Consider the following 14,282-nt stretch of genomic DNA (forward strand, 5'->3'; position numbering starts at 1 on the left):
CCTTTAGGTAGAAGTAGTTCTAGCTTTGGTAACTCTACTGTCCTGTAATGAAGACATGTGTGCTTTATATTCTCACATTGCAGTGTCCTGATTTGAACCAACAGGCTATGATTTCTAAAGGATTATAACTTGTGCTGCTATTGGACCAAACCCAATGTCTAATTTTAGCACAGGACTTGCTCTGGCAATATTTAGTCCTAGTTAAATAAGTGTGTGTTCTCAATTACTAAATGATAGTTCTCTGTTTCATTTTCTAACTTTTCTATTCCCCTCCACCCCCATCAGAGTCTCAGACCAGCTACCTATGGAGTTATTTTAAGATACCCTCAAAAGCGTGGTCCAACTAGTTTCTTTAACAACAAAAAACTCAATAAAACAATAAGGTGATTACTTCTTGAATCATTTGGTTTTTACTAAATTGTTGTTGTTCAGCTGCTCAGTTGTGTCCAACTCTTTGCAACCCCGTGGATTGCAGCATGCCAGGCTTCCCTGTTCTTCACTGAATTACTTCCCAGAATATTTAATTCCATCATGTGAGCAGTTAACTCATATTTATTTTTGTTAAAAATAGACTAGCTCATAAAGATACCAATTTTTAAATGTTTCAATGTGAACGGCCACATACACATTTCTACCACTTCAATTAAAAACAGAAGCCAAAGCTGGGAATGGGACTATTTTTCTAAGTGGAGTTAAGATGGTTGTGTGAACTACTTTGCTCTAGAAACAATTTTTGCTACTTCACTAGTATTGTACTATGACAGAAGCTTGTTTGCATGATATTTAGATACTTGGGTTTGAAATGTGAAAACCTCTATGTTCAAAAACTCATTAATCCAGTAGAAATAGTTTAAATGTTTACTGTAAATCACAGTGCAAATCTGCAAGACAATTAATGGGATTGTCATTGTCAACAGAATGAAGAGCAAAAGGCTGAAAACTGTTAAAAAAAAATCTTCTCATCAAAAAGAATCAAGACAGAGCATAGTTTGAGGCAAATAGGGAGGCAAAAAAGCTTATTCTGCTCCTTTTGCCCAATTTCAAGGGTAGTAACTATGTGGGAGGTCACCAAAGTTATGTTCAAGGGTCTGAAAATCCACATGTCCTCCAAAACCAGTTTGAAGGTTGCTGTATAAGAAAGAGGTTGGAAACCACTGCCTCAACCTCCCTTTGACTTTCTTTCTTCTGTGTCTTCAGGAAGATATGAATAAGAAATTAATGGAGAAGAATTCAAAGTGGAAATGGAGATGAGAGTAAAGCAGTACTGATGCCATTGTCATTAACCAGAAGTAGTAGAATGGAGAAAAGTTAGAATGCTGTTTCTCCTTTGTTCTATGCTAACTTAAGTACTGAGTTACAATGCCCTCAAAGAATACAGCCACTATATGGACAGTGACTATTTACCTGGATTTCTGTGATTTGAGGTCCCTCAAAATGACTGGAATGGTTTCTAAATAAAGCAGGCTATTCCATTACATTATTTCCTAAATTAAGTCAGTACCAAATTGAAAAAGAATTGGTAGAATTTCCAGTCAGGTGGCAAAGTGAATTCATGCTTCAGTTCATCCTGTATGCTTTAAACACATGGTAATGCAGATAAAATAGAAAAAGAGAAAGCCAAAGGTCATTGCTGGTCTCAAAAAAATGAGATAAACATCTTTGTGCACTAGAAACACAACAGAAATGCAAAAGCAGTGAGCTGAGCTAAAGCTGCAGCCCATCAAGGCCTGAGCCTTGAAACAGCTTGTGGCAACGGGAAATTCAGCTCTGGTGGAACACCAAGGCTAAAACGCTATAGTCAAGGAGAGACCAAAGCTAGCATTGTTCTGAAAGCCAGGAACTGGAACACACCAACCATCCTGGTTTCTCCAGGACATTCTCTGCTTTACCAGAGAAAATCCTGAGTTTCAGGAAGTCTCTTTGTTCTGGGTAACCAGTGACGATTTGTCACCTAACTTTTCCCGGCGCCATGAAAGGGGGCTGGATAAAACTGCTGCCAGTATATTGCCTGGAGCTGTGGATTTATCAGAAGTAGTGGATCCAAGAAAGCAAAAGGACAAAAAAAAAAAAAAAAAAAACCATCATTACAGCAAATGAACTGAGATACCAGCTGGCTCAGTTACTAGATTAGACATAGTCCTGACATTGATAAGGAGCAGGAACCCTCTAAAGCCATCTTAAGATTTTGTTTCTGGACTGGAGCATGGAATGGAGATAAAGGCAGATGAAAATATTCATTAAATTGGAGATGGAGTAAGAAAGAATAATGGAAATATCTCCCACTCAGTGATTGTGCACATCAAAATCCCAAAACACATAAAGAAGTTAATGCTAAAAAAAGATAGTTGTGCAATGATGGAGTAACCAGTACCAGACTAGATCTCCTGTTATAAAAAAATTATAAAAATAAAAACATATATATATAAAACAATTGTCAGAAGTTGAACAGGCTGCATGGGACTTTGTTCCTTGGGAAGAGAAAACAAACGAATAGAGTTCTCAAATGCCCCAGCTTTCTACCTGGAGGTTCTTTGCGAATTGACATTACAAAGAAAAAGAATTCAAGCAGAGCACAGTGGTTTTGCTGAGTTGAAGAGAGACTGGAACTCTGGAAGTAAACAGTTTGAGAAGCAGAGTACCAGGGAGGAGAGAGGTGTGTAGAGACAGAGTTCCAGAAATCTGCACAAGGGTCATCTCAAGTGTTTGTTTGAATATTAAGATGCACATGTATAAGACAGGACCCCATAAGGCCAGGCAAAACAACTGGGAGAAGAACAACTCTCAGAGGAAAACCTACTGGGGATGTGAGACTCAAGCAATGCTTTCTTGGAGATGGTAAGCATTTAAATTCCAACCACTAGAGAGACCTCTTGAACATGAGAGTTTTCAGTAAAAGACAATCTTCCATGGCATTTTTGCAAGTCTTGTAACAATTTTGTTTCAGACTAGCTTTCCAAGGATATTTGTATATCCAGTAGCCTTTTGATCAAAGAAGGCGATGGCACCCCACTCCAATACTCTTGCCTGGAAAATCCCTTGGATGGAGGAGCCTGGTGGGCTGCAGTCCATGGGGTCACGAAGAATTGGACATGACTGAGCGACTTCACTTTTCACTTTCATGCATTGTGGAAGGAAATGGCAACCCACTCCACTGTTCTTGCCCGGAGAATCCCAGGGACGGGGGAGCCTGGTGGGCTGCCGTCTATGGGGTCGCACAGAGTCGGACACGACTGAAGCGACTTAGCAGCAGCAGCAGCCTTTTGATGCTATTAGTGTCACCCTCCAGGACAAAGCATAGCTTTGTTTCCTGACCAGGAAAATAGAGAGAATGGCTCCTTCCAGGGCAAAGTTCGGACAGATTTGCTAGCAGCTATAAGTTGAGAGGTTCCTAAGCTCAGGGTTCCTCAGCTGTGATCCAGATCCATAGTGTGTGTGCCATCCATCTTGGATCCACTCTGCAATGCCCCCATTATGTTCAGGGACCAAGGAAACAAATGAGAATATGAAACTTAGGATGCCTGCTGTGCTATAATAAAGTCCTGTCTCTGACCAAGGAGTCTTATCTCTTCTGCCAGAATCCAAGCTACTTTTGTAGGCTTGGAAGTAGGGTAAAATCTCAGACACTGACTAGTCCCTGACTGACAGCATTTAATTGAGACTCTTTTGTGAATCCATGAACCGTAGCCCACCAGGCTCCTCTGTCCATGGGATTTCCCATGCAAGAATACTGGAGTGGGTTGCCATTTCCTTCTCTGGGGGATTGTCCCATCCCAGGTATTGAACCTGTGCTTCCCGTGTCTCCTGCATTGGCAGGCAGTTCTTTACCACTGAGCCAGCAGGGAAGCCCAAAATAATTACTATCTGGCTCTAAATTTAAAATTTAAAAAGAAAAATTTTTAACTCCTTCTGCTTTAGAACCATCTTAACAAAACTTTAAAACAAGACTTGAAAGGATCAAGCTGATCTGAAAGTAAATTAACTGCCTGCTGAAACAAAATACTGTCAAAAAGGAAGACAAGAAAGTCTAGAAACTCAATAGTATGGTTCAGCACCAAGAGCAAATTAGGAGACACATAAAGAAGAAAGGAAATGAAACTCATAATTAGGATAAAATCAGTCTACTAGAATAGAAAAGGATTTTAAAATAGACCTTATAAATATGTTCAAGGATATAATGGAAAACATTTGGAAACAAGTAAAGTATCTAAATAGAGACACTAAAAGAAGTTTTGAAAATCTTTATAATTTCTAGAGTTGAAAAATTGCATTATTTGAAAGAAAAATTTCATTGCAAGGGCTTAACAGCAGCAGATCACTGTGGACGATCAGTGAACCTGAAAAACAGAAAATGGGAATTATACAACCTGAAGCATTGGGGAGAAATACAAAAAGGACATGGTCCCAGTGAATTGTGGAACAACATTAAGGAGTATAATTCAGAAGCAGAAGGAAGAGACTGGCGGAAAAAAATATTTGAAGAAATTATGATTGAAATATTCCCACAATAGATGAGAACCATTAACTCATAGATCGAAGAAATGCAATAAACCCTGAGAGGGATAAACACAGGATCATCACACCAAGGAACATCATAATTAAGCTGCCATAAACCAATGATAAAGAGAAAATCTTAAGAGCAGTCAGAGGAAAAAAAAAAAGATACATTACATAGAGGGGAACAGAGATAAGAATGATTACCAATTTTTCATCAGAAAGAAAGTAAGCCAGAAGACAAGTGTTGAAAGCAAACAGATATGCAAATAAAAACATCATCAACTTAGAATTCTTTATACAGAAAATGTAACTTTGAAAATGAAAACAAAAGAAAGAACCTTCCTGACAAAAGTGAGAGAATCTGTCACCAGCAGACCTGGACTGTAAAAAATTGTAAAGAAAATTCTTCAGGTTGAAGAAAGCAATATCAGATGGAAAAGTGATTGCACACAAAGGAATGAACACTGGAAATTACATATACATTCATATATATAAATATAAAAATAAAATAAATTTTAGGGAATTCCCTGGTGGTCCCATGGTTAGGGCTTTGTGTTTTCACTGCCAGGGCCTGGGTTCAATCCCTGTTTGGGGAACTAAGATACCACAAGCTGTGTGGTGGGGCCAAAAAATAAAATAAATTTTAAAAAGACTATTGACTATGTAAAACAAAATATTTAGAGTGTATTGTGGGTGTATAAAATATATGTAGAAGTAAAACATCTGGCAACAAAAACAAAGTATTGGAAGGGAGAAATGGAAGTATACTATTGTAAGGTGAGTAGTATATTATTATTTAAAGGTAGATTGTGGTAAGTTAAAGACATGTGTCGTAACCCTTAAAAAGCTAAAAGAGCCATAACTAATAAACAATAGAGACGATAAAATGATTTAAAATAGTCAAATATCTCAAAAGAAGGCAGGAAAAGAAAAAAGAACTTGGAATAGATGGCATAAGTAGAAAGCAAACAGCAAGAGAGCAGACTTAAAACAACCATATCAATAATTACAGTAGCTATAAATGGACTGCTGTTGCTGCTGCTGCTAAGTCGCTTCAGTCATGTCCGACTCTGTGCGACCCCATAGACGGCAGCCCACCAGGCTTCCCCGCCTCTGGGATTCTCCAGGCAAGAACACTGGAGTGGGTTGCCATTTCCTTCTCCAATGCATGAAAGTGAAAAGTGAAAGTGAAGTCGCTCAGTCCTGTCCAACTCCCAGTGACCCCATGGACCGCAGCCTACCAGGCTCCTCCATCCATGGGACTGACTCTTCAGGCAAGAGTACTGGAGTGGGGTGCCATTGAATTCTCCGATAAATGGACTAGGCACATCAATTAAAAGGCAGAGAAATCTGACTGGACAAGGCCTAACTATATACTGCATATGAGAAACACATTTTAAACATAGAGATAGATTAAAAGTAAAAGGATTTAAAAAGATACACAATATAAACACTAATTAAAAGAAAACTGAAATGGCTATATTAACATTAAACAAAGTAGACTTTAGAGGGACAAAGAATATTACCAAAAATAAACAGGGACATTTCATAATAACAAAAGAGTCAATCATTAGAAACATTTATAACAATTCTAAATATGCATTCAGCTAATAATAGAGCTTTAAAATACAAGAAATAAAAACTAATCCAAACAAAGGGACATACAGACAAATTCACAGACAGAGATTTCAGCTCCTCTTTGATCAATAAAGTAATTGATAGAACAAAGAGAAAATCAGCAGAGATATAAATGACTTTTATAATACAATCAGCCAACTTAGTCTAATTGACATTTATAGAATACTATCTAAAAACTTCAGGATACACATTTCTTTTCAAGTGCACAAAGAAAATGCACCAAGAAAAGCTGTTTGCTGGGCCTCAGAGCAAGTTCCAAAAAAACCCCAAATGACTGAAATTTCAAAAATATGATTTCTGACCATAAAATGAAATTAGAATACAATATATGTGCAAATCCCCAAATATCTAGACATTAAATAACAATTTTATTTTTTTTTCATAGTTTATTTTTATTTTTTATTTTTTAAATTTTATTTTTAAACTTTTCATAATTATATTAGTTTTGCCAAATATCAAAATGAATCCGCCACAGGTATACAGGTGTTCCCCATCCTGAACCCTCCTCCCTCCTCCCTCCCCATACCATCCCTCTGGGTCGTCCCAGTGCACTAGCCCCAAGCATCCAGTATCGTGCATCGAACCTGGACTGGCAACTCGTTTCATACATGATATTTTACATGTTTCAATGCCATTCTCCCAAATCTTCCCACCCTCTCCCTCTCCCACAGAGTCCATACGACTGTTCTATAGATCAGTGTCTCTTTTGCTGTCTCGTACACAGGGTTATTGTTACCATCTTTCTAAATTCCATATATATGCGTTAGTATACTGTATTGGTGTTTTTCTTTCTGGCTTACTTCACTCTGTATAATAGGCTCCAGTTTCATCCACCTCATTAGAACTGATTCAAATGTATTCTTTTTAATGGCTGAGTAATACTCCATTGTGTATATGTACCACAGCTTTCTTATCCATTCATCTGCTGATGGACATCTAGGTTGCTTCCATGTCCTGGCTATTATAAACAGTGCTGCAATGAACATTGGGGTACACATGTCTCTTTCCCTTCTGGTTTCCTCAGTGTGTATGCCCAGCAGTGGGATTGCTGGATCATAAGGCAGTTCTATTTCCAGTTTTTTAAGGAATCTCCACACTGTTTTCCATAGTGGCTGTACTAGTTTGCATTCCCACCAACAGTGTAAGAGAGTTCCCTTTTCTCCACACCCTCTCCAGCATTAAATAACATTTTTAAATAGCCCATAGGTAAAATAAGAAATTACAAGAAAGTATTTTGAACTAAATATACAATATACCAAAATTTGTGCAGTACACAAAAGCAGTGCTTACAGGGTAATTGATAGCAGATCATCTTTGATTAGGGATCATAAAGAATAAATACTTGAATGTCTGAATTGAATTAAAAAAAATTTTAAAGCAGCAAGCTATTGAAAGATACAAGAGTTCAAAAGAAATTAAGATACATGCATTTTTTTCACAGTATATTTCTCTTCAAGTATACGAGAGTCCCATGATTGTTCTATAGGAAAAAAAGGATCTATGAGACCCAAATGAAGCTAAAAATATCTTCAAATAATGTCTGTAAAATAGAATTGGTGAGATAGACTTAAAAAATTTAGTCAGCATGACTAATATTCCCATGTCATTTTCTAGTTACACTCTCATAAAGACAGATTCACTCAACAAGTTATTGTTGAGCATTTACTACATTCTAGGAATATACTAGGAATACGAGAAGGAGGTAAAAAGGAAAAGAGTCCCAAGCACTCATGGATTTTCCTTGGGAGCGGGGCAGACAGATGATAAATGACAATTAACAGGTAAAAATACACAGTATTTCACCACACGGAATAGTGAAAAACAGAGCAGGGAAAGTGGTGGTGTTGGGGGGAGCTGTAATTTTAAAGAGTGAACAGGAAAGTTTATATTGAGAAGGTGATATTTGAGGAACGATCCAAAGAAAGTAAGGGAACAAGCCACGCTGGTCCAAGTGTTATGAGTGTGTCTGGTGTTGGAGGGAAGAAGAGGTCCATGTGGCTGGTGCAGGAGGAGCCCAGAGAGAGAAGCTGGAGATTTAGTTAGAGGTGAAAGACAAGAAAAACCAAATAAGGCTTTGAAAGCCTTGCCAGGGACTTTAGCTTTTACCCTCAGTGAGCTCTGGAGGGTTTTGGGCAAAGGAGTAGCAAGATCTTGGATTTTTCTGGCTATTGAGATGAGTAGAGTTTGAAGGGGAGCAGGGGTTGAAAGAAGGAGACCACTTAGGAGGCTACTGCAAGAATCCAGGAAGAGTGCAGAGAGTTGCTTCCAACAAAGTGGTAGCAATTTATGCAAAGAGAAATGGTCCAGCAGAGAGGGCAGGAATCATGATGCAGAAGAGAAGGGAAGATTGCTGATTCACTGTCTTTGAGTAGGAGGGAAGGGATAGGATCTAGTGCACAAGCTGAAGAGATACATTGGAACATTTCATTCATAGTAACAGGAAGAAAGGAAGAGAATATGCCCAGAAACTGGTGGGTGATGGTGTTGGGATCTGTGGATATTCTTCTCTGATTACTCCTATTTCTCAGGGAAACAAGACACAAGGGCCGAAAAGGAAGAGGGGAAGGAGGTATTGGTGACTGCAGGAGGAGAAAATATGCAACAGTGAATTAGGAGAGTAAAAGAATGAATAGATTCGATTTGCCCTGGTTGGTCTTCTCCACTCAAGATACATTTGAAACAGTTCTCTAAACATTTTGCCCCTGAATCTATGTACATGAAGAAAACATAATTTGGAAGCCAAATAATTATCAATGTCTATCTATATTATCCATATTCTATTCTGGAGAGAGAATGAAAATTCTGCCTGCTAGTAAGGGTAGAGATGCCTTAGAAATATATAGCTCAATGTGAATGAAATGCTGGCAGATTTGTAGCTTTCTTTTATTTTTGCAGATTAAGGTTCTCTGTTTTGAATTCCTTCTTTATTACAAGAATACTTTCAAAAGAGAATCAGCACATCATAAATTTAAATGCAGTTATTATGTGTACTTCCCATTTACTCTAAAATTACAGCTGAAGTAAAAACTTATAGGAAGAAATTAATGCCAAAGAGGGAAAAATACTTACTTAAGAGGCTGGAATGTTTGAATTTTTTCCAAAAGATCATTAAGTTTTCTAATGACCAACTGACACGGAAAGCTTAGGAAAGATAAGTGAGTTTTTTTTCATACCCTGCAGATACCAGCTAACAAAATCATCTGAAATAAATAAGGGTGTAAGTTGTGTCATAAACATGCTGAAATTATAAATCTGTAAATCCTCTGATGGAGTGACAAGGAGACTAATTATCATTTTGTATTTCGTCTATTGATGCAACTCAGGAAAGACGCAAAGCAAGTCTGTTGTTTTACAAGACATGAGCAGTATGTTGGCTCTCCTAAAACATCTGCTTCTTCTAAAACTCTGTATTTGAGAAAAAAAGAATTCATACCTAAATCACAACATTATTGGACTACACTTACATGTATATGTATTTCCAGAATCTAAACCTGTAAATGTCTCATCATCCCAAATTCCCCCAATTCACAATCTTTACCTGTCCATACTCCAAAATAGGAACCTCCTGCACCTCCAACATGCTGATCCAAAGGACAGCTGTCTTTACAATGGATGCATTTTAAACAATGTTGTAATGGGTTTTCATTTGTATGTGGGGGGATGGCAGAGGATCATTTAAGAAAATTAGGTCCCTTCTGGGACTTCCCTGGTGGTTCAAATACTAAAGAATTCGCCTGAAATGCAGGAGAGCTGGGTTCAATCCCTGGGTTGGGAAGGTCCCCTGGAGAAGTGAATGGCAACCCACTCCAGTATTCTTGCCTGGAGAATTTCATGGACAGAGGAGCCCGGCGAGCTACAGCCCATGGGGTTGCAAAAAGTTGGACACAACTGATAGTATAAGGCCACTTACAATAATTACTGCTCAAGTTAGGCAATAAGATTAAAAAAAAAAATTAGGAATTTAAAAGCCAACAAGTCTCAAAACACTCTATTTTTTTGGTATGAATGAGGCCAAATTAACCAAATTACCTTGCTGGTTCCTAAGCAAACATTTCTAAAAATCTTGTTCCAATTACTTTTAAAGATAAAGACAGGGGCAAGTAGTTACAATTCCTAAGGTAGAACTATTTATTCCGCTTAGTTCAGTTTTGGTTTTGAATAGCTTCAGGCAGTTTTTCACTCTTGGGCAAGGCCCATCCAGCCATTCTCAGGTAGGTTTGACTTTTTCCAGATGGGCAACTTAAAAAATATTGGTTGAAAATGAGTAATACAGATGTTCAGATTAGATTCAGCCCATGATCACAAGGGCCTTTGGGTCTGTGCATGTCATGAGGGAAGCCTGCCCTCTGAAGCTGCTTCTCTACAGGATAAGAATGCATAACAAAGCCACCCGATTTAAAGAAACAGTACATTATTAATGGTTGAAATATGAAAGGGGGGAATCAGATTTTAACTTAAAAAAAAAATTGTAAAGGGCTAGTTATATTTTCAGCCCATGCTACCACTTGAAGTAATGAGAATTTTCGTAACTCCCTGAAATGCTTTATTGTTTATCCTAAATTTATCTTTTCATTCTCTCACAGAAAGGAAATGTAACAAAGAACAAATTTCAGTCATAATGCCCTGATATAAGATACTCCTGATAAATAAGTTTTAAAAAATAACTGCTGAAGTGAGCTTCTTGTTTTATTCATAGCTTTTAATCATCTCAGCAGTTCCTGTCCCTCATTTGCACACATAATTGAAGGTTGGCTGTGCTATACCCCAAATTTCATTCTGCTATCATCAACTGTGTTCAAACTTCCAAAGTTTCTCAGGTTTAAATTTCCTTGCTTTCTGATAAATAGTGTATCTATTTTGTGTAAAAGAAAAGGGAGAACATGCCTTATATGGATTATTTAAATACACAGCTAATCCTAAAGCCTTATTTGCATCACTGATAGCAAACAGAAGCTGTAAAAGCTAGGGCAACTTGGGGCCAGACCAAGTAAGCCCTCTTTGTGTAGTTTGTTAGATCTTCCTCAGGAAAATGGAATCTGTGCTGGCCTCTACCTCTGTGTCTGAGAAACACTCTATCCACATGTCTTATGGGTGCCGGTATAGCCCATTACCATCATTCTTAGCTTCTCAAAAGTAGGTGTTCACCTTAATTGTTTGCCCATTATGTAATACTCACAGATACTAAGTACTGAATACATTTTTGTCAAATAGATAAATAATTCCATAAGATACAGGGTCTGAACTTGATGACCTCAAGGTTTCTTTCCTGATCTAAAATTCTATAATTTCTATTTGTCTCAGCCTCTACCTAAAGATTTTAAGAAATCCTAAGGATGTTAACTTAATGAATAATATACAAAAGTTGCCAATTTGGTCATTAATGAGGTTTTAATCCTTTTCCTGAATTATGGTAGTGATTTAAGACCCAGAGTGAAGGAACAATCTTGTTAATAGTTATTCTAGATCAGTGCTGTCCAATAAAAATATAATACGAGCCAAAAAATACAAACCACAAATGTAATTTAAAATATTCTGGTAGCCACATTAAAACAGTAAAAAGAAACAGGTGAAGTTAATTTTAATATATTACTTAACATCATATGTCTGAAAGTATCATTTCAACATGTAATTGATATAATTAAGATGTTTTAAGTTTTTGGTGTGTGTGTTAGGTCTTCAAAATCTGAGGTGTAATTTACACCTGTACACCTCAGTTTGGACTCACCACATTTCAAGTGCATGTGTGGTTGGTTAGCGGCTGTTTTTTTGACAACACAGTGTTATAGCCTGATATTCAAGTGCTCTAAGGACCAGGAGCTTGTGAGAAATGCAAATCCTTGGAATCAGAATCTGAACTTAACAGGTACTCCAGGTAATTTGTATGGATATCAAATTTGAGAAGGGAGTATCCAAGTTCTTTTTCCAGTGAAACCATGCTTTAGATATTTTTATAACTTTCACATTTTTCTTTTTTTTTTTTTTTTGGCTGCATCATGTGGCATGAGAGATCTTAGCTCCCCAAACATGGATCAAACCCATGCCCCTTGCTCTGAAACACCAGGGAAGTCCTCACATTTCTAATTCGTATAATTTTTTTCATGTGTCATGCTCCCTGGTTGTCCCTCTCCCCATTTTTAAAGTAACATTTTTTTTTCCAGTTATAAAAGCATAACCTGTTTATATAGAAAAATTAGAAACTACAAATAAGAAAAAAAATCACTTGTCATTCCATTAGAGATAACTACTATTGACATTTTGGGTGTTTATCCTTCCAGTCTCTAAAATGTTGTTTATTGCTTAATTATGTAATACATAAATAAATTCTTATAAATAATTCAAACAATAACATATAAAATGAAGTCCCCTCAACTAATATCCCAAATGCAGTCCCCCTCCCCACCGCCAATCCATTCATCCGGTGAAAGACATTTGGGTTGTTTCCAGCTATGGGCAATTATGCATAAAGTTGCTATAAACATTGATTTTTGAGTTTTGGGGTATGTGGGAGACTACTTTCAGAAAACTTTTCAACTGGCTACACTGTACTTCAAAATTTGAATATATATGAATATATATTCACTCATTCATTCAACCAACAAATATTGAACGCTTTCTCTGTATTAGGCAATGGGAATATAGTGAACGCAGTGGTGGTCAGTGTTGGTCCCAATCCTCATAAAATTTGTTTTTAATCAAACCTCTGTTAATAGACATTTATTTCCAATTCCCCTATCATAAACAATGAGTTTTAAGATTTCAATTCAGTTATTACTGATCATCTGCTACCTACCCAAAATTTTCCTTGGAGTTTTCAAGGAAAAAAATGACCAACTGGGTAGTCATCTTGGTTGAGTCACCTAACTCTAACCACAGCACTGGTTAGAGGCTGGAGGAAGGAGGGAAAGCAGACACTAGCCTCAGGCAGCTGTTGCTAATTAACTCTAGGTTAATGTGGAGGATCTGGATAATACTTCATCTTCCTAGGCCATGGTTTTCAAACCTTGGTCCACACCAAGATCAGAATCTTGTTAAAGCACAGATTCCTGGACCCCACTTTGATTTAGTATGTCTGGGATGCGCTCATCAATTTGCATTTTTAACAAGTTCCCAGGTGAGGGTAACACTGCTGTTCCCAGGAACACACTTTGAGAACTGTCCTAAGCTATTTCTGGGAGTTTCTGAGCCTGATATCTTAAATGTGGACTCTCCATCAGTGGTTAGGAATTCAAAGATCTAGAAGTACCGTATCTTTTTTAAAAAATGTTTTTTTGATGTGGACCATTTTCAGTCATTCAATTTGTTACAATATTGCTTTTGCTGTTTTTGTTCTGGCTTTTTGGCAGTGAGGCAGGAGGGAGTTCAGCTCCTCTACCAGGGACTGAACCCGCACCTCCTGCACTGGAAGGTGAAATCTTAGCCACTGGACTGCCAGGGAAGTCCCTGGAAGTAGGTATCTTTGAAGTTACTGGAGAAGTTATTAATTAATGCAGAAGAAATGTCTGTGAGTCTAGAGGCTCCTCTGTGGCATCACCTGACAACTCTAGTTCCTTGGATTTGATTTGTTTTCCTCTTTACTATCTTCATGCAGACTTTGCTGTTATGCTGGTTGGCAGGGGAACCTGTCCTTTGGCACTCTCAGCACCACCAGTACGCACAGTTGAAGGGTTCTTTTGGAGCCCTGTCTTAGTATCAAGCTCCAGAATTTCCTCATCTGGGTTACAGGTGACTGCATTTCTAGCTGCAGGAACCTACTGAAAGCTGCAGGGCGTTTACCTGAGACTTCAGGTCGTGTCCACCTCTTTGCTCAGTAATGTCCAACTCTTTGCAAACATACGGGCTCTAGCCCTCCAGGCTCCTCTGTCCATGGAATTCTCTAGGCAAGAATACCAGAGCGGGTAGCCATTCCCTTCTCCTGGGGATCTTCCTGACCCAGGGATTGAACTTGGGTCTCCTGCGTTGCAGGCAGATTCTTTACCATCTGTGCCACCAGGGAGTGGGCAAGTTCAAATACGGAATTTGTGCGTTTAGTCCCCTTAGAACAGTTTGAATCCAGTTTCACCACTCACTGGCTCCATCTCTAGTTTTTGGAAAATTTCCTCATCTGTAAAACAAGAACTCCTAAATCCTTCAGTTACTGTGAGAACTAACAC

General features: G+C 38.0%; 1 protein-coding gene across 25 annotated transcripts in view; it reads right to left on the bottom strand.

The window, feature by feature from the left end:
* The window catches only part of LOC129619803 (uncharacterized), a 100,767-nt gene that overhangs the window by 65,341 nt on the left and 21,144 nt on the right, over positions 1-14,282 (bottom strand). The window contains exon 6 of one of the 25 annotated variants that reach the window (XR_008698142.1): positions 6,765-14,233. The exons of the other annotated variants lie outside the window; for them this stretch is intronic. The gene's annotated coding sequence lies outside the window, so the exon portion shown is untranslated. Of the gene's footprint in view, positions 1-6,764; positions 14,234-14,282 lie in introns of those variants that run through there. 25 annotated transcript variants of the gene reach the window in all.

The sequence above is a fragment of the Bubalus kerabau genome, chromosome 9 (genome assembly GCF_029407905.1).
Source record: "Bubalus kerabau isolate K-KA32 ecotype Philippines breed swamp buffalo chromosome 9, PCC_UOA_SB_1v2, whole genome shotgun sequence".
In the NCBI taxonomy this organism is placed as follows: Eukaryota; Metazoa; Chordata; class Mammalia; order Artiodactyla; family Bovidae; genus Bubalus; species Bubalus kerabau.